The sequence below is a fragment of the Tursiops truncatus genome (genome assembly GCF_011762595.2).
Source record: "Tursiops truncatus isolate mTurTru1 chromosome Y unlocalized genomic scaffold, mTurTru1.mat.Y SUPER_Y_unloc_1, whole genome shotgun sequence".
Taxonomy (NCBI): Eukaryota; Metazoa; Chordata; class Mammalia; order Artiodactyla; family Delphinidae; genus Tursiops; species Tursiops truncatus.
Genome location: NW_022983136.1, coordinates 146,962 through 172,487, shown reverse-complemented (window position 1 = coordinate 172,487; position 25,526 = coordinate 146,962). Strand labels below are relative to the sequence as shown.

General features: G+C 38.2%; 1 pseudogene; it reads right to left on the bottom strand.

The window, feature by feature from the left end:
- The window catches only part of LOC117310624 (F-box only protein 28 pseudogene), a 33,636-nt pseudogene extending 8,343 nt beyond the window's left edge, over positions 1-25,293 (bottom strand).
- Between the last annotated feature and the right edge of the window lie 233 nt (positions 25,294-25,526).

The following is a 25,526-nucleotide window of genomic DNA, read 5'->3' as shown; positions in this document are numbered from 1 at the left end:
TTATTCATTGAGTTCTGCAGCTCCAAAATTTGGTCAGTCCTTTTTTACAATTTCAATGGGCTTGTTAAAGTACTCCTTCTGTTCATCGTTTTTATTTCTGATACCACTGTGTTGTCTTTCTGAGTTTTGTTGTAGCTCACTGAAATTTTTCATAACAGGTCTTTTGATTTCTTTATCAGTTAGATCACAGTATTCTGTGTCTTTGGGTTTGGTTGCTGGAAAATCATCATTTTGTGCTACAATACATCCTAATTCTTTATATTGTTGGATACAATGTGTCACTGTCACATTTGCATTTGAGGTGGTGAACACCATTCTTATTTAGGCAAGGTTTTGTTTAATTTTTTTTACCAACAGATTGGTAATTAGGACTTTTCCTTTTCTTTTCCAGAAGGTGGTGTTATAGCACAAGGTTTTGGCTTCTCTTATCAGAGCTGAGTCGCTGCTGACTGTGATATCTGTCTCTGTTGTTCACACACACACAAACACACACACACACACACACACACACACACGCACTCACATGGCGGAGAAAAAAGAGGTGGCATCATAGTTGGAGGAGGTGTGTGCTTAGAACATGGGACTTTGGGTGTGCCCAAGGCTTTGTAGGGGGATCCTCAAGTGCAGGACTTCCAGAGGTCTGCAGGTGGTCCTTTTAGGTGAGTCCCTGAGCCAACAGCAGGAAACACTTTAACTTTGTTTCCTTTGTCTGCTTACTTCCTTTTCCTTTCCCACCCCCAAGTTATCACAGTTCCTTCTCAAGGAGAGCATCAGGTCCCTCCAGCTGTGACATGTGCAGCTGGGTGACCCACACGCACCACCTACACTTTCCACTTCCTCTGCCAGAAAGAAAGACAGTGCTGGCCTGCTGCTGGACCTGTTTTCACCTCTCTGCTGCCACTGACTCAGCCACTGTCAGCTCTGTCACCATTCCCCTCACTTCACAGCTACCTCTGAGGATTAATCCACAGACTTTAAGAAACACAGGTCTCTTGGGTGTCCTGGTATGTTGTGCAGATATACTCTTTTTCAGTTATGGATGTGTAATTAGTTGTAAATCAAAGGGGAGAGAAAAAGGAATGACTCATGTCATGTGATTCTGATATGTATTATATATAATATTTTCCCACTCATCTGTTGATGAGTCCTTTGAGTACATATTCAGAAATGGAATTTCTGGATCATATGGTAGGTATATTTTTAATTTTTTGAGGAACTTACATATTGTTTCCCATACTGACTGAACAAATCTGTATTGCAAACAACAGTACCCAGTTTTTCCCATTTTCACATTTTTTCACATCCTGGCCAATGCTTGTTAGCTCATGTCTTCTCGCTGATAGCCATTCTGAGAGGTGTGACGTGGTATCTCATTGTGGTTTTGATTTACATTTTTCTGATTATTTGTGATCCTGGACATCTTTTCATGCACCTATTGGCCATTTGCCTAGCTCCTTTGGAAAAAATGTTTATTTCCTCTGCCCATTTTTATTTTTTTCAATTTTTATATTTTTTACTTAACTTTTGAATAGGTAGTATATTCACATGGGTCAAAAGACTATATAATAAAAGTTCCCACCCAGTTCCCTGCCAACAGTTTATCTTTTACAGGCAATTAATTTGATGACTCTTATGAATTTTTACAAGACTATTTTATGCATGTGCAAGCAAATACACAATGCTCTGCAATTTAATTTTCACACAAACACACAGAGAGCTTTCTCGTCCTTTTTTATGGCTTTGTGGTATTCCATTGTATAGATTTGACATAACTGATGGATATATAAGTTGATTATAACTGTACAGTAAGGAACACTGTGTGTAAGTTGTATCACATAGCTGTGACTATATCTGCAGCATGAATTCCTAGGGGTACAATTGCTGGATCAAATGATATCTGTACATTTGTAAATGAGTATAACATTTTGAGGAGGAATTTTGGAGATAGCTTTAAAATTTTAAATTTTTATTCCTTGGGACCCAGATACTATCCTGCAGAAGTACTTTTTCTTGTTGTGTTAGCTTGTTGTGTTAGCCTCTACTGTACAGTGAAGTGGAGTTCCCTGTGCTATACATCAGGTTCTCATTAGTTATCTATTTTATACATAATAGTGTATATAAGTCATTTGGGAGATTAGGATTGACATATATCCTCTGCCCATTTTAATTTTTATTGTTTTTGAATTTTATTTATTTATTTTTTTATACAACATGTTCTTAATAGTTATCTATTTTATACATATTAGTGTATGTGTGTCAATCTCAATCTCCCAATTCATCCCACCACCACTGCCACTTTCCCCCCTTGGTGTCCATACATTTGTTCTCTATTCCTCTGCCCTTTTTTTTTTTTTTTTTTCGGTACGTGGGCCTCTCACAGCTGTGGCCTCTCCCGCTGCGGAGCACAGGCTCCGGATGCGCGGGCTCAGAGGCCATGGCTCACCGGCCTAGGTGCTCTGCGGCATGTGGAATCCTCCCGGACCGGGGCACGAACCTGTGTCCCCTGCATGGGCAGGCAGACTCTCAACCACTGCACCACCAGGGAAGCCCTCCTCTGACCATTTTTTAATGAGGTTGTTGTTGTCATTAAGCTGAGTTTTTTTTTTTAATCTACTTTGGATAAAACAACACCTCATTTGGTATATGGCTTGCAAAAAATTTCCCCCCATCAATAGATTGCATTCCATTTTTAATTGTTCCTTTTTTTGTGCAGTTTTCAAGTTTAATATAGTCCCGTTTCTTGATTTTTGCTTGTTTTGTATTTCCATTTGGTGTCACATCCAAATAATCATTGCTAAGATCAGTGTCAAGGAACTTCTTTCATAGTTTCTTCAAGGAGTTTTATGGTGTCAGGTCTTAACTATAAGTCTTTAATACATTTTATGTTAATATTTGTGAGCCATGTAGGATAGGGGTCTAATTGTGTTGTTCTGCATGTGTTTATCCAGTTTTTTCAGTATTGTTAAAGACACAGTCTTTTTCTCATGGGTTATTGGCTCCCTTGTTGCATATTAATTGACCATATATTCAGGGGATTAATTCTGGACTCTTAAGTCTGTTCCATCGGTTTATCTCTCTATTTTTATGGCAGTACCATACTGTTTTTATTACTGTAGTAGTTTGAAATCAGAAAGTGTGATACTTCTGGCTTTGTCCTTTTCGTCACAATTGTTTTTGCCATTTGGTGTCTTTTGTGGTTCCATACAAATGTTAGGATATTTTTCTTATTTTTTGAAGAATGCCGTTGTTATTTTGGTGGAGAGTCCTTTCAATCTATGATTGGCTTTTGGTGGAATGGACATTTTAACAATATTAATTCTTCTAATTCATGGGCACAGCATATCTTTTTATTGTGTCTTCTATGATTACTTTAAACAACATCTTTAGTTTTCACTGTACATGTCTTATACTTTCTTTATTAAATTTATGTCTAAACATTTTATTGTTTTGTGCTACTATAATGGAATAGGTTGCTTTATTTCTTATTCAGATGTTTCATTGTTAGTGTATAAAATGCAAACTGATTTCTCGTGTGAAATATATATTCTTCAACTTAATTGAAATCATTAAGGTCCAACAGATTTGGGGTTTTTTTAACATCTTTATTGGAGTAAAACTGCTTTACAATGTTGTGTTAGTTTCTGCTGTATGACAAAGTGAATCAGCTATATGCATACTTATATCCCCATATCCCCTGCCTCTTGTGTATCCCTCCCACCCTCCCTATCCACCCCTTTAGGTGGTCACAAAGCCCCGAGCTGATCTCCCTGTGCTATGCAGCTGCTTCCCACTAGCAATTTCACATAGGGTGTTGTATATATGTCAATGTTACTCTCTCACTTCGTCCCAACTTACCCTTGCCCCTCCCCATGTCCTCAAGTCCATTCTCTATGTCTGTGTCTTTATTCCTGTCCTGCCCCTGGGTTCATCAGAACCTTTTATTTTTTAGATTCCGTATATATGTGTTAGCACACGGTATTTGTTTTTCTCTTTCTGACTTACTTCACTCCCAACAGGTTTTTTGTTGAGTATTTGAAGTTTTCTGTATACCAAATTTTATTGTCTGCAATAGTAATATTTTACTTCTTTTTTTCCAACTTGGATACCTTTTATTTCTTTCTCATGCCTTATTACTCAAATTAAAATCCAGTACTATATTGAATAAGAATGGTGAGAGTGGACATTCTTGTCTTGTTCTTTTTTTTTTTTTAATTTGTATTCTTTTTTTAAAAAATTAATTTTTGGCTGCATTGGGTCTTTGTTGCTGCGCACAGACTTTCTCTAGTTGCGGCGAGCGGGGGCTACTCTTCGTTGCGGTGCACGGGCTTCTCATTGCGGTGGTTTCTCTTGCTGCACAGCACAGGCTCTAAGTGTGCGGGCTTCAGGAGTTGAGGCTTGCAGGCTCTAGAGCACAGGCTCACAGCCTCAGTAGTTGTGGCACATTGGCTTAGTTGCTCCACGGCATGTGGGATCTTCCCCGACCAGGGCTTGACCCCACATCCCCTGCACTGGCAAAGAGATTCTTAACCACTGTGCCACCTGGGAAGCCCTGTTGTCTTGTTTTTGATCTTAAAGGAAAAGCTTTCATTTTTTTCTCATTAACCTTTGAATATAAGGTTATCTGTGAGTATGTTATATATGACCCTCTTTACATTGAGGTACATACCTTCTATTCCCAATATGTTGAGGGTTGTTGAAAGAACTTTGCATATTGATCAAATGCTTTTTCTGCATCTATTGAGATGATCTTGTGACTTTCATCTTTAATTTTATCGATGTGATGCATTACATGTATTGATTTGTATAAGTGAAGCATTCTTGAATCCCAGAGATAAATTCCACTTGGTCATGATATATAATCCTTTTCATGTGTTATTGAATATGGCTTGCTAAAGTTTTAAGTTGTTTTAGTTTTTGTGTAGTAAGTTTTATATCTTGGCTTTTTCAAGTCTGTTTTCTGTGAATTATTTTTTTCCTTTGAATGGGTAATCTTTTCCTCTTTCTATGTGTGTCTTTCAGGTTTCTTTCTTTTTTTTTTCTTTCAGGTTTCTTGATGTTGAAAACTGAACACCTATAACTCATAACTATAACTCTTAAACCAGATTTTCTCCCTTTCTAGGTTTTTTTAAAATTGTTGTACAGTGTCTCCATACTTATGACTAATCTGAGGTGAAATCTTTATTAGGTCTTCTCAGAATTTTTCCTTATGTTCTTGTCTTTCCCAGATCAATGTAGCATCTTTCTAAACTTTCTAATATGTATGGTTGTTTTTAATGTTCAAGATAATGTGACCTCTTTAAGTCACCTGGAAGCTACTTTGTCCCATGGGTGTTAAAACAGTGATGGCCATCCTCCATATCCACACTTCAGTCATCAGAAGAGCAATTCACAATCAGAACACAACCCTTATATTTCAAAGACAAAGTCCTTATTTCCCACCCTGGTAACAGCAAGTGGTTCCAGAATCTTTAGTTTGCATCTTATCAAGAGGTTGGGGGTAAAAATGGTTAGCTGCCACCATACTGACAGCTAAAAATGATCAATATTAACCAAACTGTCACCTGGAAATTGCAAACATTTAAATAAACTCAAGTTCCAAAATATTTACTTCAGAGAGTTTCTACCAGTACAATTGTAGAGATGGATTCCTGACACTTTCTATTCCATCATTTTCTCTGATGTCACTTTCTTTCCTCAGGAAATGGTTTAAATGTCATTTCAGTTTTCAAAATCTGTGCCAATATATAGATTTAGTTGGAAGCCTAAGAATTAGGGAATAGTCTATTCATTTACTCAGTTCTTAAAGTATATTATATGTTATTTAGAGTCAGATCAAAACATGTACATCTTGGTAATAAATATAAAGTTTATAAATAAGCCTCCTCTCTCTCTGTGTTCTCTCCAATACTTTCTGGTTACATGGGGCTCACTTTTTCAGTGTTCTAAACAGTCTTGGTTTTGAAGTCTGATTAGAATAAATACAGGTTCTGGCAGAGAAAAAAGTTCTTGATGCAAATGACTAACTAGAACATGACAAGAGATCTGTTAGAGCAAATTCCTCATAGGCAAGTCCAATAATATTTTTTCTTGCTCATTTTACTTTCATATTATTTTTTAAAAGTTAGCTCTCAGAAGTAAAGTCATTGATAAAGACCAAAAGAATGTTCGCTACAGTATGTAAATAATAATGCAAGATAAATGGCTTGGTACCAATGTGTACTGAAGTATAAGTAACCAAATAATATTGTGGAAACTACTAAATAATATGTTAAGAGTGAATACCGTAATCAAGAAAATCATGTGAAAATTACATAATATCATATGTAGGAATTTAGAAAACAATCAAATAATAAAAGCTTATTTAGTCTAAAAGCTATAAAATGTCCAATGGGACCTCAAATACCAGCTCAAATTTTCTTTGCCAATCTCTCCACTATGAATTTTAAAGGTCCTTAATATAGTTTGGCAGAAACCCAAATTACATGCCAAATACTAAGTAGGGATACTATTCAAGATATATTTACAAAAAAATTCCTGCATTAAGAAAATAATGTTGCTAAAATATTGCAAATTATATTGCCTAACTTTTTGTGTGTGACCTTGGTATCATACCAAACACATACGATGGACTTTCCCTAACACAAAGATTTCTGTATTAGCTAGACTTTAGTTAGAGTATGTAACTTTAAGGAATGAATGCAAAATTAGTGAAACAGCCATGGGGAGGGGTATACACATTTTTAAAAATTAAAATATAGTTGATTTATAATAATACATTAGTTTCAGGTGTACAGAATAATGATTCAGTATTTTTTGCAGATTGTACTACTCCATTACAGGTTATTACAACATAATGGCTATAATTCCTTGTGCTGAATAGTATAGCACTTTTGCTTATCTATTTTGTACATAGTATTTTGTACCTGTTAATCCAATATTCCTAAATTGTCCCTCCCCCTTTCCTTCTCCATTTTGGTAAACATAAGTTTGTCTTATGTACCTGTGATACTGTTTTCCATAGTGGCTGCAGCAATTTATTTTCCCACCAACAGCGTACAACTGTTTCCCTTTCTCCTGATCCTGTGTTTTGATATTTGTAAGCATTTTGATTATAGCCATTCTCACAGGTGTGAGGTGATATCTCATCTGGATTTGCATTTCTGTAATAATTAGCAATGTTGAGCATCTTTTCTTGTGCCTGTAATCCATCTGCTTGTCTTCTTTAGAAAAATGCCTGTTTGGGTCTTCTGCCCATTTTTTGATTGGGTTGTTAGATACGGAGTTGTATGAGCTGTATGTATATTTTGGATATACAAACCTTTGTTGGCTGAATCAATCTTTTCATTTCATGTGTGATTTCCTTTGCTGTGCAAGAGTTTTAAGTTTAATTAGACCCCATTTGTTTATTTTTCCTTTTATTTCTTTTACCTTAGGTGACTAATCCAAAAAATTATTTCTATAATTTCTTCCAGTCCAAGAACAATGGATATCTTTTCACTTTACTGTATTTAAGAGTATTGTTATTCATCAAAGATATTTGCCTGTAATTTTTTTTTTTGGTAGTATCTTTCTGTGACTTTTACATCAGGGTAACAGTGGCCATGTAGGATGAATTTGGGAGTGTTCTCTCCTCTTCAATTTTTTGGAAGACTTTTTTTTTTTTTTCGCGGTACGCGGGCCTCTCACCGTTGTGGAGCACAGGCTCTGGACGCGCAGCCTCAGCGACCAAGGCCCAAGGGCCCAGCCTCTCTGCGGCATGTGGGATCTTCCCGGACCGGGGCACAAACCCGTGTCCCCTGCATCGGCAGGCGGACTCTCAACCACTGCGCCGCCAGGGAAGCCCAATTTTTTGAAATACTTTGAGAAGAATAGATATCAGTTTTTCTTTACATGTTTGGTAGAATTCCTTTGTGAAGTTGTCTGGTCTTGGACTTTTGTTTGATAGTATTGTTTTTATTACAAATTCAATTTTGCTTGTACTTATCAGTCGGTTCAAATTGTCTGCTTCTCCTTGACCCATCTTAACAGACTATATATTTCTAGAAATTTATTCATTTCTTCAGAGTTCTCCAATTTGTTGGCATATAACTGTTCATAGTATTCCCATATTATTTTTTTTTTTTTTTGTATTTCTGTGGTATCAGTTGTTACTTCTCTTTCATTTCTTAATTTCTTTATTTGGGTCCTCTCTGTTTTATTCTTGGTGAACCTGGCTCAGCACTTATCAATTTTGTTTATCTGTTCATAAAAATCAGCTCTTGGTTTCATTGATTCTTTTCTCTTATTTATTTATTTATATCTCTGTTTTATTTAGTTCCTCTCTGATCTTTAGTTTTCCTTCCTCCTGCTGACTTTGGGCTTTGTTCTTTTTCCATTTCTTAGGTGGTAATTTCAGTTGTTTATCCGAGATTTTCTGTTTCTTTTTTGAGGAAGGTCTGAATTGCTATAAATTTCCATCTTACTATTTCTTTTGCTGCCTTCCATAGAATTTGGAAGGTTGTGTTTCCATTTTGGTTTGTCTTGTATTTTCTGATTTCCTCTTTGATTTCATCATTGAACCATTGTTTTTTTTTACTAGCATGTTGTTCAGTATCAGTATGTTTGTTCTTTCTCATTTTTCTCTGTGTAGTTGATTTCTAGTTTCACACCCTTGGGATTGCAGGAAAGAAAGCTTGATATAATTTCTACCTCTTAAATTTGTTGAGGTTTGTTTCGTGTCCTGGTATTTGATCTATCCTGGAGAAAGATCCATTTACACTTGTGTTCTGCTGTTTTGGAGTTATAACATTCTGCAGATGTCTATTAAATCCAACTGGTCTATTGACCACTGTTGCTTATTGATTTTCTGTCTGGATAATCTGTCCATTGATGTCACTGGGGTGTTATAGTCTCCTACTATTGTTATATTATTCTCAATTTCTCCTTTTATTTCTGTTGGTATTTGCTTTATATATTTAAGTACACCTGAATTGTGTGCATATATGATAATGAGTATAATATCCTCTTCTTGTATTTGTCCCTTTATTGTTATATAATGCCCTTCTTTGTGTTTTGATATAGCCTTTATTTTAAAGTCTATTTTATTTGATATGAGTATTGTATCCTACTTTCTTTTAATTTCCATTTGCATAAAATATCTTTCTCCATCCCTTCACTTTCAGTCTGTGTGTGTCTTTAGAACTGAAGTGAGTCTCTTGTAGGCAGTATTTTGAAAGGCTGATTTTTTATTTTTTTATACAATCAGCATCCCTGTATCTTTTGATGGGAGCATTTAGTCCATTGACATTTAAAATGATTATCAATAGGTATATACTTATTACCATTTTATTCCTTGTTTGACAGTGTTTTGTCATTATTCTTTGTTCATTTCTTCTTTTTGTTTTTCCTTTTGTGGTTTAATAATTTTCTTTTGTAGTATGCTCGGATTCTTTTCTTTTTATTTTGTGTATCTATCATAGGTTTTTAATCATGGTGCCCCTTGTCTATATATGTTGACCCATAGTTATATCTACTTGACTTAAACTGACAGTCATTTAAGTTTAAACACATTCTAAAAGATCTATATTTTCTCCCTTCCCCATATTTTGTGTTTTTATGTCATATTTTACATGCTAATTATTACCCCTTTACTCTTTCCTGTAGTCGTATTTGCTTTTATAATTATTTTGTCTTTTAATCTCTGCATTGGCTTATTTAAATCATTTCAAATTATTTTATATATTTGCCTTTCTTGTGTAATTTTCCCTTTCATATACATTGTGATTTCTTTATCATTTAGAGAAGATACTTCAAAATTTATTTGAGAGTAGGTTTGGCATAATTTAATTTTTGCTTGCCTAAGCATTTTTAAATGTCTCCTTCTATACTAAATAATGATCTTTTTGGGTAAAGTCCTGGGTTGCAGGTTTTCCTTTCAGCAATTTGAGTATATTATACTGCTCTCTTCTGGCATGCAAGGTTTCTGCAGAGAAATCAGCTAATTTCCTTGTGGGGATTCCCCATGTATATGACACTTTAATTTTCTCATTGCATTTTTCTTTAATTTTTTGCCATTTCAATTATATGTCTTTGTGTGGATCTGTTCATGTTGATCTTGTTTTGGACTCTCTGTGGTTCCTGTACCTGGATGTCTGTTTCCTTCTTTAGGTTTGGGAAGTATTCCATAATTTCTTCAAATATATTTTTTATCATCTTCTCCTACTGTTCTCCTTCTGGAAACCGTATTTTGGATAAGTTGACATATTTTATATCATCCCATAGATCTAATGTATTTTTTTATAATTGTCTTTCTGTCTTCTCTTCTGATGGGGTGATACCCATTATTCAATCTTCCAGATCATGTATGCATTTTTCTGTGTCATTTAGTCTGCTATTTATTCCTTCTAGTCTGTTTTTAATCTCAGGTATTGAATTATATACATATATATATATTTTTTTTCTAAATTATTTATTTTATTTTTGGCTGTGTTGGGTCTCCGTTTCTGTGTGAGGACTCTTCCTAGTTGTGGCAAGTTGGGGTCACTCTTCATCATGGTGCACAGGCCTCTCACTATTGTGGCCTCTCTTGTTGTGGAGCACAGGCTCCAGACGCGCAGGCTCAGTAATTGTGGCTCACGGGCCTAGTTGCTCCATGGCATGTGGGATCCTCCCAGACCAGGGCTCGAACCCATGTGCCTGCATTGGCAGACAGATTCTCAACCACTGTGCCATCAGGGAAGTCCCAAATTATATATTTTTGATTGGGTCTTTTTTTTTTAATAGTTTCTATTTCCTTTTTAAAATAATTTGTGTTTAGTTCAATCCTCTTCCCGAATTCAGTTAGCATTTTTACTACCAATGTTTTGAATTCTTTGTCTTATAAATTGCTTATATCTCTTTCATTTTTAATGAGTTTTGTCTTGCTCTTTCTATCAAGAGTAGTTCCTCTGCCTTTTTATTTTACTTAATTTTCTCTGTGTCTATGAATTTAAGGGAAACAGGTATCTATTGTGGTGTTGAAGTGGCCTTCCTTTGTTGGAGCATTCCTGTTTAGAAAGCATGTGCCCCATGCCTTTAGGGGCAGTGCTGGATTTGATGTGGACACCATTCACATCTCTCAGGGTGTGCCGGAAGCTATCATCTTGGTAGTGAGTGTGGCTAGTAATAGAGGAGCTAGAGCCCATGCAGTGTGTGAGGCAGGCCTTTTCAGGAGCAAGGTGTTCTCCCAATTTACTCAAGAAGAAGTTGTCAGGGTTGGGCTCAACCTGGCTGTGTTCCATTTAAGTGTGTGTGTTTCCTTCTCCCCACCACTGAGGATTTTACCTCAAAGAAGGGGAGTGCTGAAGCAAATGGGGCTCATGCCCTTACAGAGGTCTGATGCTCTGCCTGTGTAGTTGTCTAAGGCTCTGCTCAGATGCAGCCCATGGTCACATTCTTCCCCTGTTGCAGCTGGCCCTCATCCAGTGCTAGGTTATGGCATAGAGCGGGTGAGCCTGGAGTGTTCACTCAGCTTGTGCTAAGGCATGCAGTGAGGTATTTGTGGGAATTCAGGCAGCTGCACTGAAGTCAGAAATCTTGGCTCTTTCTGGGTTTAGCTATAGTAAGTGCTAACAATGGCTAATGCCACCCCACCTGGGCTATGCCTCAGGTCTCTGGATAGCCTCTGCATCCCTAGATCGAGTATTTTCCCAGGTCCAGGACACTCTAGACCCAGTGCCAAGCTGTGATATGGAGTGAGTAGGGCCTGTGTGTTCACTTGGCTTAGACTAGGGAGTGTAATAAGGTGGTAGCAGACTTCTAGTGCAGACTCCTCTCTCCCTTGCCTAGGGGCAAGCCAGCACCTATACACTTCTGCAGTGTAGTCTATGCTTCTCTAGCATTTCTATCTGTCCCAGCAGTTTTCCAAGCAGCCAAAGCAGGTTGTCTCCTATACAAAGAACCCCCAGACTGGTACTCACAGTCTGCCGCTCAACCTGCTCACCCCAGTGCAAGCATCCATCCATGTGATCTCCCTTTTTTTCTTAGTCCCTTCCCAGTGGCACAAGTCCTGACCTGATGTTTTCCTTCCCATTCTACTCAATTACATGTGTATCATTCTTATACCCTTGGTTGTATAGGAGTCCTTCATCAGTGCCCAGTTACTTTTCCATTAGAATTACTCCTCATATTGATGTATTTTTGATGTGTTTGTTGAGAGAGATTAGGTTCTCATCCTCTTCCTCCATCATCTTTATGTCTTCCCAATATCAATTCATCTGTTGGTGAACGTTTGGGTCATTTCTAAGTTCTGGGCATTTCAAATAATGCTGATTTAATCATTGGTGTTCAAATATATGTTTGAGTCTGTGTTTTCAAATATTTTATGTACATACCTAGAAGTAGAGTTGCTAGATTATATGGTATACTATTTTCCACGGCAGCTGCACAACTTTACATTTCCACTAGCAATGTATGAATTTCTGCAAATCTTGATGAACATTTGTATTGGTATTTTTCTCCCATTAAAAAAAAGTAAGAGCCAGAGGAGAGATTATGGTAGCAGAGTAGAAGGACACTGAGCTCACTTCCCCCCATGAACACATCAAAAATATACCTAAATGTAGGGACTTCCCTGGTGGTCCAGTGGTTAAGACTCTGTACTTCCATTTCACGGGGTGTGGGTTCAATCCCTGGTTGGGGAACTAAGGTCCCACATGCTGTGTGGTCTGACCAAAAAATATATATATATATAATCTATTATATATATATATATATATATATATATATATATATAATCTATATATATATATAAAATCTATTTCTAAATGTGAAATAATTACCCTGAAAAAAACCTGAAGACTGACATAAAGCTTCTTCTATAACCAAGGCTGTAGAGCAAAATCCACAGTCTTATGGAAAGGGAAAAAAAGCCATCTGGTCAGGACCTGCACCCCTGTCAAGGGACCCAGAAGAAGAGGAAGATGTCACAGGCTCAGGGATCATCCTTGGGGAGTGAGGGTTTGAGCCACTCATTAGGCATCCCAGTTCTGGGGTCAAACACTAGGAAGATGAGTCCCTTTACTGGTCTGAAACCCAGTGAGGCCTACTGGAAGTCTGTAAGAAGCGAAGACTCCACTCCTCAAGAGTGCAAGGGCATACTTGTTTACTCCCAGTCACAACATGAAGGTAGGAGATTGAAAACTTCCTGGGACTATGGCTGGCTTGGCAGGACATGCCCAGAGTTCACCCTAGCCCACACCAAACCTGCTCTATACTCCCTTGTCCCAGCACTATTCTCCACTAAGACAGAGGCTGCCATTGTCAACCAGAGTGTGCACACTTAGAGGAAATGGAGCCAGCTCAGACATGACTTTGCCTCTGATAAGGGTGGATGCAGCCATTATGACCATGCACACCCCTGCCCACATTAAGGAGGAGTAAAACTAACTCCAGGGAAAAGACATCACTGGAAGGAGAAAACAATTTCAATAGTGTGACACAAATACCTCTAGCCCCATTGCAGCCTCTAATCAATGTATGCACACTTGGGGTAAAAGTGAAACAAGTACAAAAGTGCAACCCCTCAGTCTCCTGCCACTATGCCAACCAAGATGGAGCTGACATCACACACAAGGGAGAAACCCAACTCCTTTAGGGTGCCTGATGGACTTGTGCTAGGGCAGTGACTCCCACTGAGCATAAGAGAAACCCTAGCTTATACCTAGCTCTGACTCTACCCTGTCCATCTCCAGTCCTATTTCCCACGAAGGTGGTAACTGCCAGCAAACCCAAAAGGGAAAAAAATAACCCATTCTCACTTCCGACCCAGCTCTCCCATTAAAGCTACTGTGAGGGAACATTTTTGCACAAAGACATCACTTCAAAACCAGGATAGGTAACTGTTTCACCTAATTTCATAAGGACAGAAAAAGTTAACCAACATGAGAAGATGGCGGAATATGTTTCAAATGAAATAACAACAACAAAAACATCTGGGAAAGAAATCTAATGAAACAGATAAATAATGTACCAGATAGAGTTCAAAGTAACAGTATTGACAATGGTAATCGAACTGGAAAGATAATAGATGAACACAGTGAGAATGTAAACCACAAACTAGAAAATATAAAGAAGAACCAGTCAGAGGTTAAGAATAAAATAACTGAAATGAAAAGTACACTAGAAGGAATTAATAGCAGACTAGGTGATACAGAAGAATGCATGTTATCTGAAAGATAAAATAATGGAAACTGCTCAATCAGAACAATAAGGAGAAAACCAAATTTTTAAAAATGAGGACAGTTTAAGGAAACTCTGGAACAACTTCAAGTATACTAACTTTCACATGTTAAGGGTTCCAAAAGGTGAAAAAAAGAGAGAAAGGGGTAGGAACTTCCCTGGTGGCACAGTGGTTAAGAATCTGCCTGCCAATTCAGGGGACATCAGTTTGATCCCTGGTCCGGGAAGATCCCACATGCTGAGGAGCAGCTAAGCCTGTGTGCCACAACTACTGAGCCCATGCTCCGCCGTTACTGAAGCCTGTGTGCTCTAGGGCCCGTGTGACACAACTACTGTGCCCATGCACCTAGAGCCCGTGCTCTGCAACGAGAGAAGCCACCACAACGAAGAGTAGCCCCCGCTCGCCAGAACTAGAGAAAGCCCGCGTGCCGTAACGAAGACCCAACACAGCCAAAAGTAAAAAAAAAGAAAACCTTCTAAAGAGAAAGGGGTAGAAAATGTATTTGATGAAATTATGACAGAGAACTTCACAAACTGAGCAATGGAACAGATTTCCAGTAATAAGAATCACGAAGAGTCCCAAAAAGATGAACACAAACAGACTCACACCAGGACATATAATAAAAATGGTAAAATTAAAGATAAAGAAAGAATTTTAAAGGCAGAAGGGAAAAAACAACAGAACTTCCATAAGGCTATTAGCTAATTTTTTTCCAGAGACTTTGAAAAAGGAAGTGACATGATATATTTAAAGTATATATTCGTCTTTCTGATAGTAGCCTGTGATGAAGAAAAGTTTCAGATTTTAACAAAGTCTAATGTATTCTAACTTTTGTTTGTCACCTGAACTTTTTGTGTTATATCTAAGGAATCATTGGCAAATCCAATGCCATGAAGATTTTCCTGTATATTTATTTCTAAGCATTTACAGTTTTGGCTTCCATGTATAGGGTTTTTAACAATTTGGGTAAATTTTATATATGGTATAAGGCAAACATCCAAATTGACTGGTCTTGGCACGTTTCACCTCTGATGAAAATCAATTTAGCAAGACAAGAGTTGGGGTTTTCTCCTCAGGTCCTGTATATATTTGTCTTTACACCAGTACTACATTATTTTTATTACTGTAGTTTAAAACTAAGTTTTCAAATGGGAAAATTATTTATTAGCTCTACTGAGACAGGCTGGGACCTGGGATCCTATCCTGCAACACTTGCATCTGGATGCACCTCTCCTTTAGCAACAAAATACAAAGAAACTCTATGGGACTAAAAATAACTGCGTGAACATGCAGTTAAGGTAAATTCTGGACCAAAGATACAGAGATCAAAAAAACCCTCAACTGCCACTTCTGAAGAGCCAGGAGCAAAAGCAGGGCGGTCAGAATCAAAAACAGGGCACTGTGCATGCCCCCTTCACTCAACACCACCAAAGAGGTGGGCAGACTACCTAAGCCACACCTCCAGCCCAACCCCTGGACACACCCCTACCCTCACCCCGTATAAGGAACCAGCTTGCCCCTCTCAGGGAGTGAGCAAGCAAGGGCACCTGTTACTTGTTCTCGCTCCCCCGTGCTGCAGCAGAGGCCCCAGTAAAGGCTTGCCTGAATTTCTTGTCTGACCCCTGATCAATTTCTATTGCCTGAATTTCTTGTCTGACCCCTGATCAATTTCTATTGATTAAGGAGGCCAAGGACCCTGGGCAGTAACACTATCATGACTCATTTTTCTTAATTTTGTTTCTAGGAACTTGTCCATTTCATCTAGGTTATCCAATTTGTACACATAGAATTGATTATTGTTTTTTTTTTTAATCAAATAAAGGGTAATTTCCAAACTTTCATTTCTGATACAGTAATTTTTGTCTTCTCTTTTTCATTAGTTAAATTAGCTAAAGCTAGTCAATTTAGTCAATCTTCTGCAAAAGATAACTTTTGATTTTGTTAATTTTTCATGTTGATTTTCTGTTCTCTATGTTTTTTATCTCCATTCTAAATTATATTGAATCCTTCCTTTCATTAGCATTGGGTTGAGTTTTCTCTGTCTTTCTATTTTCTTAATGTGCAGATTGGGTAATTGATTTGAGATTCTTCTTTAAAGTATGCAATTACAGCTAGAATTTTGTTTTTCAATCTGCCTTTGCTATATCCCATCAATTTTGGAATATTTTATTTTATTTTAAATTTTCTTAAGGTATGTTCTAATTTCGCTTGTATATTTTAATGTGTTGTTAGAGTATATTATACAATTTCCACATATCTATAAGTTTCCAACTTATAGATATGTGGAAATTGACCCCTTATCTCCTATTACTGATCCCTAGTTTTAGTTCATTGTAATCTGAGAAAACACATTTTACAATTTTTGCCTTATAAAATTTATTAATAGTTGTTTGGTGGCTTAACTCCCTCATGGAGAATCTTACAAGAATCTTACAAGTGCACTTTTTAAAATGTGTATTTTGCTTTTGTTGGTAGAGACCTAATATAAATATCTATCTGTCCAATTGGTTTATAGTGTTGTTCAAGTCCTATATTTCCTTCTTAATCTCTATTTGTTTGTTTCAAAGTTGTGTTTTGAAAGCTTCAACTGTTATTATAGAATTATCCATTTCTCCCTTAATTCCATACATACTTCTTTTCTCTATTGGTTTTTGTTCTTTGGTACATATACATGTATAAAATGTTCCTTTTTTGTTTCTTGTAATAGTTTTAGACTTAAAGTATATTTTGTCTTGTAATAATATAACCGCCACAAGTATTTGATTGCTAATTAAATGAATTTTTTTCTAACCCTTTATTTTCAACCTATCTGTGTCTTTTGCTCTAGGTAAGACTCACTTTACAGGAAGCATATAGTTAGTGTTCTTAAAAAAATTTATTCTGCCAATATGTTCCTTTGATTATAGACTTTAATCTATTTACATTTAGAGAAATTAATGATAAGGGAGACCGTACTCCACATATTTTGTTGTTTGTTTCCTATACATGTAGTTTTTGTCCTTTATTTTCTCCATTACATTTCTTTATGTTTTGTTAAATTTCTGTAGTAGATTGTTATCTTCTCAGTTGCTTTTGTGTACATTCTATAGAAATTGTAGTTATGATCATTATGGGGATTGCATCAAATATTCTAAAGCTATAATAATATAATTTAAATTATTACCAATTAAACTTAAATTCCGTACTAAATCTCTACCCTATACAATGATGCAACTATTTTAACCCTCCTTTATGTTACCAATATCAAAAAATTTCCTTATATGTTTTATGCCCAATGAAAAAGAGTTATAATTATTTATATATATTTGCCTTTAAAATCCTGTACAAAGAACAACTGAGGTTAGAAACAAAAATTGCAAAATATTGACTTTTATTTTTCTTTAATGGAGATATTCACATTCTTACATGGTTTTTAATTACTGTCTAGAATTATTTTAGTTTAACCTGTGGATATTTCCTTTAGTAATTCTTAGGACAGGTCTATTAAATAAACACTGTCAGCTTCTGTGTATCTGGGAATGTCTAAATTCTTGTTCATTTTAAAAGGGAAATTTTGGTGGATATAGAATTCTCAGTTGACAGTTTTTTTTTCTCTTTCAGCAGCTGAAATATATAATCCTAGTTCCTTTTGCTTGCCAATGTTTTACATGAGAAATGCCTGTGTGATTTTCAGGGATGGTGTTCTATGCATACATGTCCAGGAGGACCATTCTCTGATTATTGGGTAGTTCTCGGTGCAGTCCTACGAACGGCTTAGAGGGATTCTAATTTCTCCAGGCCCTCTCCCGCATGTTTTCCCTGTAGACATTTTGATCACAGCCATTCTGCCTGGTCTTTTTTTAGCTGTATAACCTCTTGGTCACAGAGGCCTTAGGGAATAGAGGAAGTATTCCTTTAATTTAAATTGAATTTCTTTTTATACTGGAACATCCTTAATTAACACTGCTGTGTTTCATTGGCTATACAGCCACTTGAATCCATTATACATGTATATCTATATATCTGTATGTATATATCTCTATCTATATCTATATATGCTTTTTACAATTCTCTCTCCATACAGCTTATTTCAGAGTGCTGGGACCATTTGACTGAGTAAAACTTAAGTCCTGGCTGGTGTTCTCTTTTATATGTATATTAGTGTGCATATGTTAATCCCTACCTCCTTGTTTATGCCTCCCCCAAATTTCTCCCTTTGGTATCCATACTTTGGTCACTACGTCTGTGACTCAGTTTCTGTGTTGTAAAGTAGAGTTTATTTGTGTCAAGTTTTAAACCCCACCCAAAACAGATATCCCAGTATATGTGTCTTTCTCTGTCTAATGGACTATGCTGAATATGATCCATCCAGGTCTTTCCACCTTTTTATATTTACATTTTTCATCCTTTTTTATGGCTGTGTAATAGTCCTCTGTATATATGTACCACATCTTTTTTCAATCATCTGTTGATTGACTGTATGCTGGCTGCCATATCTTGGTTATCATAAATAGGTCTGCAAGCAACGAAGGGTTGCAGGGGTGATTTGCAAGGATGGTGTTCTAATTGTATCTGTCACAGAGGGCCATTGGGTTGCCACAGGGTAGTTCTTGGTGTATCCACTTAGGGAAGCTGCATACAGTTTTCCATAATGCCACTTTCCAATATGCAGTCCTATGAACGGCTTAACGGGATTCTCATTTCTCCAAGCCCTCTCCCACATGTATTGCCGGTAGACATTTTGACCTTACCGATGCTGACTGCTGTGCAGCGATACCTTTCTGTAGATTGCATTTTCCTTTCTGAAATACTTACCAATGTAGGTCACCTTTCCTTGTGTGTGAGTTATTTGTTAAGCACACTTTGAATAAAATGTTCGTCTTGAAATTGGCTTGTTGAAATTGGGACCAGATTTGAATCCTTTTTCAATGACAAACCCCAGGACCTTTCTGGAGGGTAGATGTCCATTACAGCACCACTAAAGTTTTGATAATGAAGTTCCACTAAGCTCCAGTTTTTAAGTTGTTGTTAAAAGATGCAGCCAAAGATCGGCAGGACGTTTTTCAACCATAGTCTGCTTATCTGGGAATCCAGTCGTTCTGGAAAATCGTGTCCCAGAATCCAAAGTAGAGTGGTAGGTACCAAAACAAATACCCAAGGGATTGTGTTCCATTACATCTTCCCCCTTAACCTCCAGCCACTTGACAGATCACCAACCTGGCAGAATCCCCTAGATGAGAGTGTTGCCGTCGGCAAATGGGGGGGACTCTGAAGTAAGTGGCTGGACGTGGGAACACCAGCACCAAGATAACTGGAGAATGTGTTTTCACAGCACACTTGCAGCCTCATGGTCCATCATTCTTTGGGTGCATTGGCCTTAGGTAGCTATAGCAAAGCACTCCTGGATATGGAGATAGTTGTGCTATTCAGAGTGGATGAGGCACTACAGATGCAAGCTTGACCCCTTTGCTGGAAAATCCACCCCAGCTGCCTCAGTGCAACCATAGTACAGCTTTGCGACCCAACACATCCGAGACTCTAGCGGTGTGACTCCGGCTGGATCCTCGAAGACTTAGGGAATACAGGGGTTATGCCCTTAATTTAAAATGAAGTTTTATCTTACACGGGAACACACTTAACATACACTGTTGTCTTTCATTGGCTGTACAGCCACTTGAATCCATTATACATGTGTATGTATCTATGCTCTTTTCTCTTCTCTTTCCACTTAGTTTATCCCAGAGTGTTGGGGACAGTGACTTAGTTCAACTTTATTCCTGACTGGTATTCTGTTTTACGTATATTAGTGTGCATATGTGAATCCCAGTCTGTTAGTCTATGCCTCCATCCAACCTTCTCCCTTTGGTACGCATACTTTTGTGTCTACGTCTGTGAGACGGTTTCTGTGTTGTAAAATATAGTATATTTGTGTCAAGTTTTAAACCCCACCCATGAGTGATATCCCAGGATATGTGTCTTTCTCTTCCTAACTTACTTTCCTGAATGTGATCAAATCTAGGTCCATCCATGTTGCTGTAGTGGGCATTTTTTCATACTTTTTTATTGTTGTATAATCCACCATTATATATATGTACCCAATTGCCTATTTTCATTCCTCTGTGGGAGAGCATTGTGGTTTCTGCGTATCAAGGCTATCATACACGGCTCTGCAAGGAACAAAAAGGTGACTTTCTGATTTTCAGGGATGTGTTCTGCATATATACATCCATGAAAGCCATTGTCTGATCATAGGTTAGTACTCGTTGTATATATGCGGGAAACTGCATACTGTTTTCCATAAGACCAGTTTCTAATGTGCACTGCTACATATGCCTTGGGGGAATTCTCATGTCTCTAAGTCCTCTCTCGTATGGGTTGCCTGTAGACATTTGACCTTGCCCATTCTGACTGCTGCGGAGTGATACCTTGCTGTAAGTTGTGCTTCCCTGTCTCAAATACTTAGTGATGTAGATCACTATTCCTTGTGAGTTTATTTTGAAGAACACAAGGAATAAAATGTACCTCTTCAAATTGGCTTGTTGAAAAAGGACCCTGATTTGATTCCTTTATCCACGACCTTCCCCAGGGTATTTCTGGAGGGTAGGTGTACTTTATAGCGCCTCAGGATTTTTGATTATGAAGTTCCACTAACCACCGGTTTTTAAGTTGCTGTTACAAGACGCGGACACTGGGGGGCAGAATATTATTTTAGAACTGCCTGGTTATCCGGGAATCCTGAACTTCGGAAAACTCGTGTCCCGGAATGGAAATTAGAGCGGAATGTGCCATCACAAACACCCAAAGCAGTGTGTCTCATTACTTATTCCCACTGACACTCTAATATTCGAGAGATCCCCATCCGGCAAATTCCCCGAGACGAGAGTGTTGAGGTAGGTAACTGGGACGATTTTGAGGAAGAAGGCTAGAGGTGAGAACCCCAGCCCCAAAACATCTGGACACCGGGTGTTTTCACAGCGGTCTTTCAGGCACAGGATCTGTCATTCTTTGAGTTCATTGTGCTTGGCTAGCCGTAGGAAGGCACTCCTATATATGGAAATAGTGGTGTCGTCCAAGGTGGATGAGGCATTACAGCTTCCCGTGGGACTGCTTTGCTGGCAAATCCTAACCAGCTGCCCTGGTCCCACCATAGTCCAGCGTTGGGACCCAAGCCTGTTCACCCTTCAAGGATGTGACTCTAGACAAGGTCAACAAGGCCTGAGGGGAATAGGGGCGCATTCGTTTATTTTATTATTAATTGAATTTTTATTTTATAGTGCAACATAATTAATTCGTGTGTTGTGTTTGGTAGTGCTCCAGACTCTTGATTCTGTTCTATATGTACATATACCTATTCTCTTTTGGAATGTGTTCCCATGTAGTTTATTCCACAGTGTTGGGAACACTTGTTTGAGTTCAATGTAGGTCCTGGCTTGTATCAGTGTGATATATATTAGTGTGCATGTGTTAAACCCAGCCTCCTAGTTTATACCTCTGCCAACCTTCTCCATGTGGTACAAATTTGTTTCTACGTCAGTGACTCGGTCTGTGTTTTTAATGTATAGTTTCCTTGTATCAACTTTTAAACCCAACGATAAGTGATATCCTATGAAATTTCTTTTTTGGTCTAACTTAGTATCCTGAATGTGACCCATCCAGGTCCTTCCACGTTTTTACATTTGCATTTTTTCATCCTTTTTTATGGTTTTATAATAGTCCTCTGTATATATGTACCACATCTTTTTTCAATCATCTGTTGATGGGCCGTCTTTTTGGTGCCATATCTTGGTTATCATAAATAGGTCTGCAAGCAATGTAGGAGTGCCGGTGTGATTTGCAAGGATGATGTTCTAGTTGTATCTGTCCCGGAGGGCCATTGGGTTGCCACAGGGTAGTTCTTGGTGTATTCACTTAGGGAACCTGCATACAGTTTTCCATAATGCCAGTTTCCAATATGCAGTCCTCTGAACGGCTTAGCGGGATTCTCATTTCTCCAAGCCCTCTCTCACATGTATTGCCTGTAGACATTTTGAACACAGGCATTCTGACTCTTGTGAGGTGATACCTTTCTGCAGGTTGCATTTCACTTTCTTAAGTGGTTAGTGATGTAGATCACATTTCCTTGTGAGTGAGTTATGTTTTAAGAACACTGTGAGTAAAATATACCAGTTGAAATTTGCTTGTTGACAGAGAGCCTTGATTTGAATCCTTTTTTCTGTGACTTTCCACAGGACATAACTTGAATATAGGGTCCTTTACAGAGCCGTTGACTTTTTGATTATGAAGTTCCCCTAAGAACCGGTTTTTAAGTTGTTGTTACAAAAACGGCCACAGATCGGCAGGATTTTTTCCAAGCAGAGTTCGGTTATCGGGGTTTCCAGTTGTTGGGGAAAATCGTGTCCCAGATTTCAAATTACATCGGGAGGTGCCACAACATGTACCCAAGGAATTGTGACCCATTATTTCTTCCCTTTTACCCTCCAACTACTTGAAAGATCCCCATCCCGGCAAAATAGACAAGATGAGGGTTTAGCCATCTGTATTGGGGTGACTCTGGAGAAGGAAGCTGGAGGTGGGAACCCCAGCACCAAGAGACCTGGACACCGGGTGTTTTCACAGCTCTCTTGCAGCCACAGGTTCCATTATTCTTTGGGTGCATTGTGGCTAGCTAGCTGTAGGAAAGTACTCCTGCACATGGAGGTAATCTTGCTGTTCATCTTGCAGGAGGCACGACAGGTGCAAACTGGAACGTTCTGGTGGCAAATCGGCCCCGGATGCCTCACTCCCACTGCTGTACAGTTTTGGGACCCAAGACCACTGCGGCTCCATATATGTGACCCCTGGCTTAGTCACCGAGGACTTAGGGAATACAGGAAGTATTCCTTTAATTTAAATTGACTTTTTAAAAATTCTGGAACATCCTTAATTTACACTGCTGTGGTCCTTTGGCTGCACAGCCACTTGAATCTGTTATGCGTGTATAGCTATATATCTGTATGTATATATCTCTATCTATATCTATATATGCTCTTTTCAATTCTCTCTCCATATAGCTTATTTCAGAGTGTTGGGAACATTTGACTGAGTGAGTCTTAAGTCCTGGCTGGTGTTCTCTTTTATATGTATATTAGTGTGCATATGTTAATCCCAACCTCCTTGTTTATGTCTGCCCCCAAACTTGTCCATTTGGTGCCCATACTTTGGTCTCTATGTCTGTGACTCAGTTTCTGTGTTGTAAAGTAGAGTTTATTTGTGTCAAGTTTTAAACCCCACCCATAAGAGGTATCCCAGGATATGTGTCTTTCTCTGTATAACTTACTATCCTGAATGTGATCAAATCCAGGTCTTTCCATGTTGCTGTAGTGGGCATTTTGTTCATATTTTTTATGTCTCTGGAATACTCCACTGTACATATGTACCATATTTAATTTTTCAATCAACTGTTAATGGGCCGTCAGTTGGTTCCATACCTGGTTTATCACACATAGGTTTGCATGGCCCATAGGGGTGCCGGTGTGATTTGCAATGATGGTGCTCTATGTATGTCTGTCTAGGAGGCCATTGTTGGACCATATGATAGTTCTTGGTGTATTTATTTAGGCAATCTCCATACTGCTTTCTATAATGCCTGTTTCCAATGTGCAGTACTACGAAAGGCTTAGCGGGATTCTCATTTCTCCAAGCTCTCTCCCACATATAGTACCTGTAGACATTTTGACCTTGCCCTTTCTGATGGCTCTAGGGTGATACCTTTCTGTAGGTTGCATTTTCCTTTCTGAAATACTTATCGGTGTAGATCACCTTTCCTTGTGTGTGAGTTATTTTTAAGAACAGTTTGAATATATTGTACCTCTTGAAATTAGCTTGTTGAAAGTGGTCCCTGATTTGAATCCTTTTTCAATGACCATTCCAAGGACCTTTCTTGAGTGTAGCTGTCCTTCACAGCAACATTGACCTTTTGATTATGAAGTTCCCCTAAGCACTGGTTTATGAGTTGTTAAAAGAAGCCTCCAACGATAGGCAGGATTTTGCTCAACCAGAGTCTGGTTAACCGGGAATCCAGTCATTCGGGAAAATCATGTTCCAGAATTCAGAGCAGTGCAGTAGGTAAGAAAACAAATACCCAAGGGATTCTGTCCCATTACATCTTCCTCCTTACCCTCCAAACACTTGACAGATCACCAACCCACAGAATCCCCTAGATGAGGGTGTTGCTGTCAACAAATGGGGTGACTCTGAGGTAGCTGGATGGACGTGGGAACCCCAGCACCAAGATACATGAACAATGCTGTTTTCACATCGCTCTGGCAGCCTCATGGTCCATCATTCTTTGGGTGCATTGCTCTTAGGTAGCTATAGCAAAGCACTCCTAGATGTGGAGATAGTGGTGCTGTTCAAAGTGGGTGAGGCACTACAGATGCAAGCTTAACTCCTTTGCTGGAAAATCCTTCCCGACTGCGTCAGTCCCACCACAGTAGAACTTTGCAACCCAAGCCATCCGAGACTCCAGGGAATAGACCCCGGCAGGGTCACAGAAGACTTATGGAATACAGGATTTTAATTAAATTAAATTAAATCTTTTAATTTAAATTGAAGTTTTATCTTATATAGGAACACAATTAATTTACACTGCTGTGTTTCATTGGCTGTACAGCCAATTGAATCCGTTATACATGTATATGTATAACGTTATACATGTATATGTACATGTACATATACATGTATACATGTATATGTATCTATGCTTTTTCCTATTCTCTTTCCAGTTAGGTTATTCCAGATTGTTGGGAACAGTTGACTTAGTTCAACGTTATTTCTGACTGGTTTTCTCTTTTACATATATTAGTGTGCATATGTGATTCCCAATCTGCTAGTCTATGCCTCCAGCCAACCTTCTCCCCTTTGTATGCATACTTTGGTGTCTACGTCTGTGACTCGGTTTCAGTGTTGTAAAGTATAGTTTCTTTGCGTCAATTTTTAAACCCCACTATAGGAGATATGCCGGGATATGTGTCTTTATCTGTGTAACTTACTGTCCTGAATGTGATCAAATCTACATCCTTACATGTTGCTTTAGTGGGCATTTTCTCATACTTTTCTATGGCTGTGTAATCGTCCATTGTATGTATGTACCCCATTTTCTATCGTCCTTCCTTTGTGGGTGGGCATTGTGGTTTCTGCATATCAGGGCTATCATACGTGGCTCTGCAAGGAACGAAAGGTTGCCTTTGTGATTTTCAGGGATGGTTCTGCACATATACATCAATGAAAGCCACTGTCTGATCATAGGTTAGTACTCGGTGTATATATGCGAGAAACTGCATACTGTTTTCCATAAGGCCAGTTTCTCACG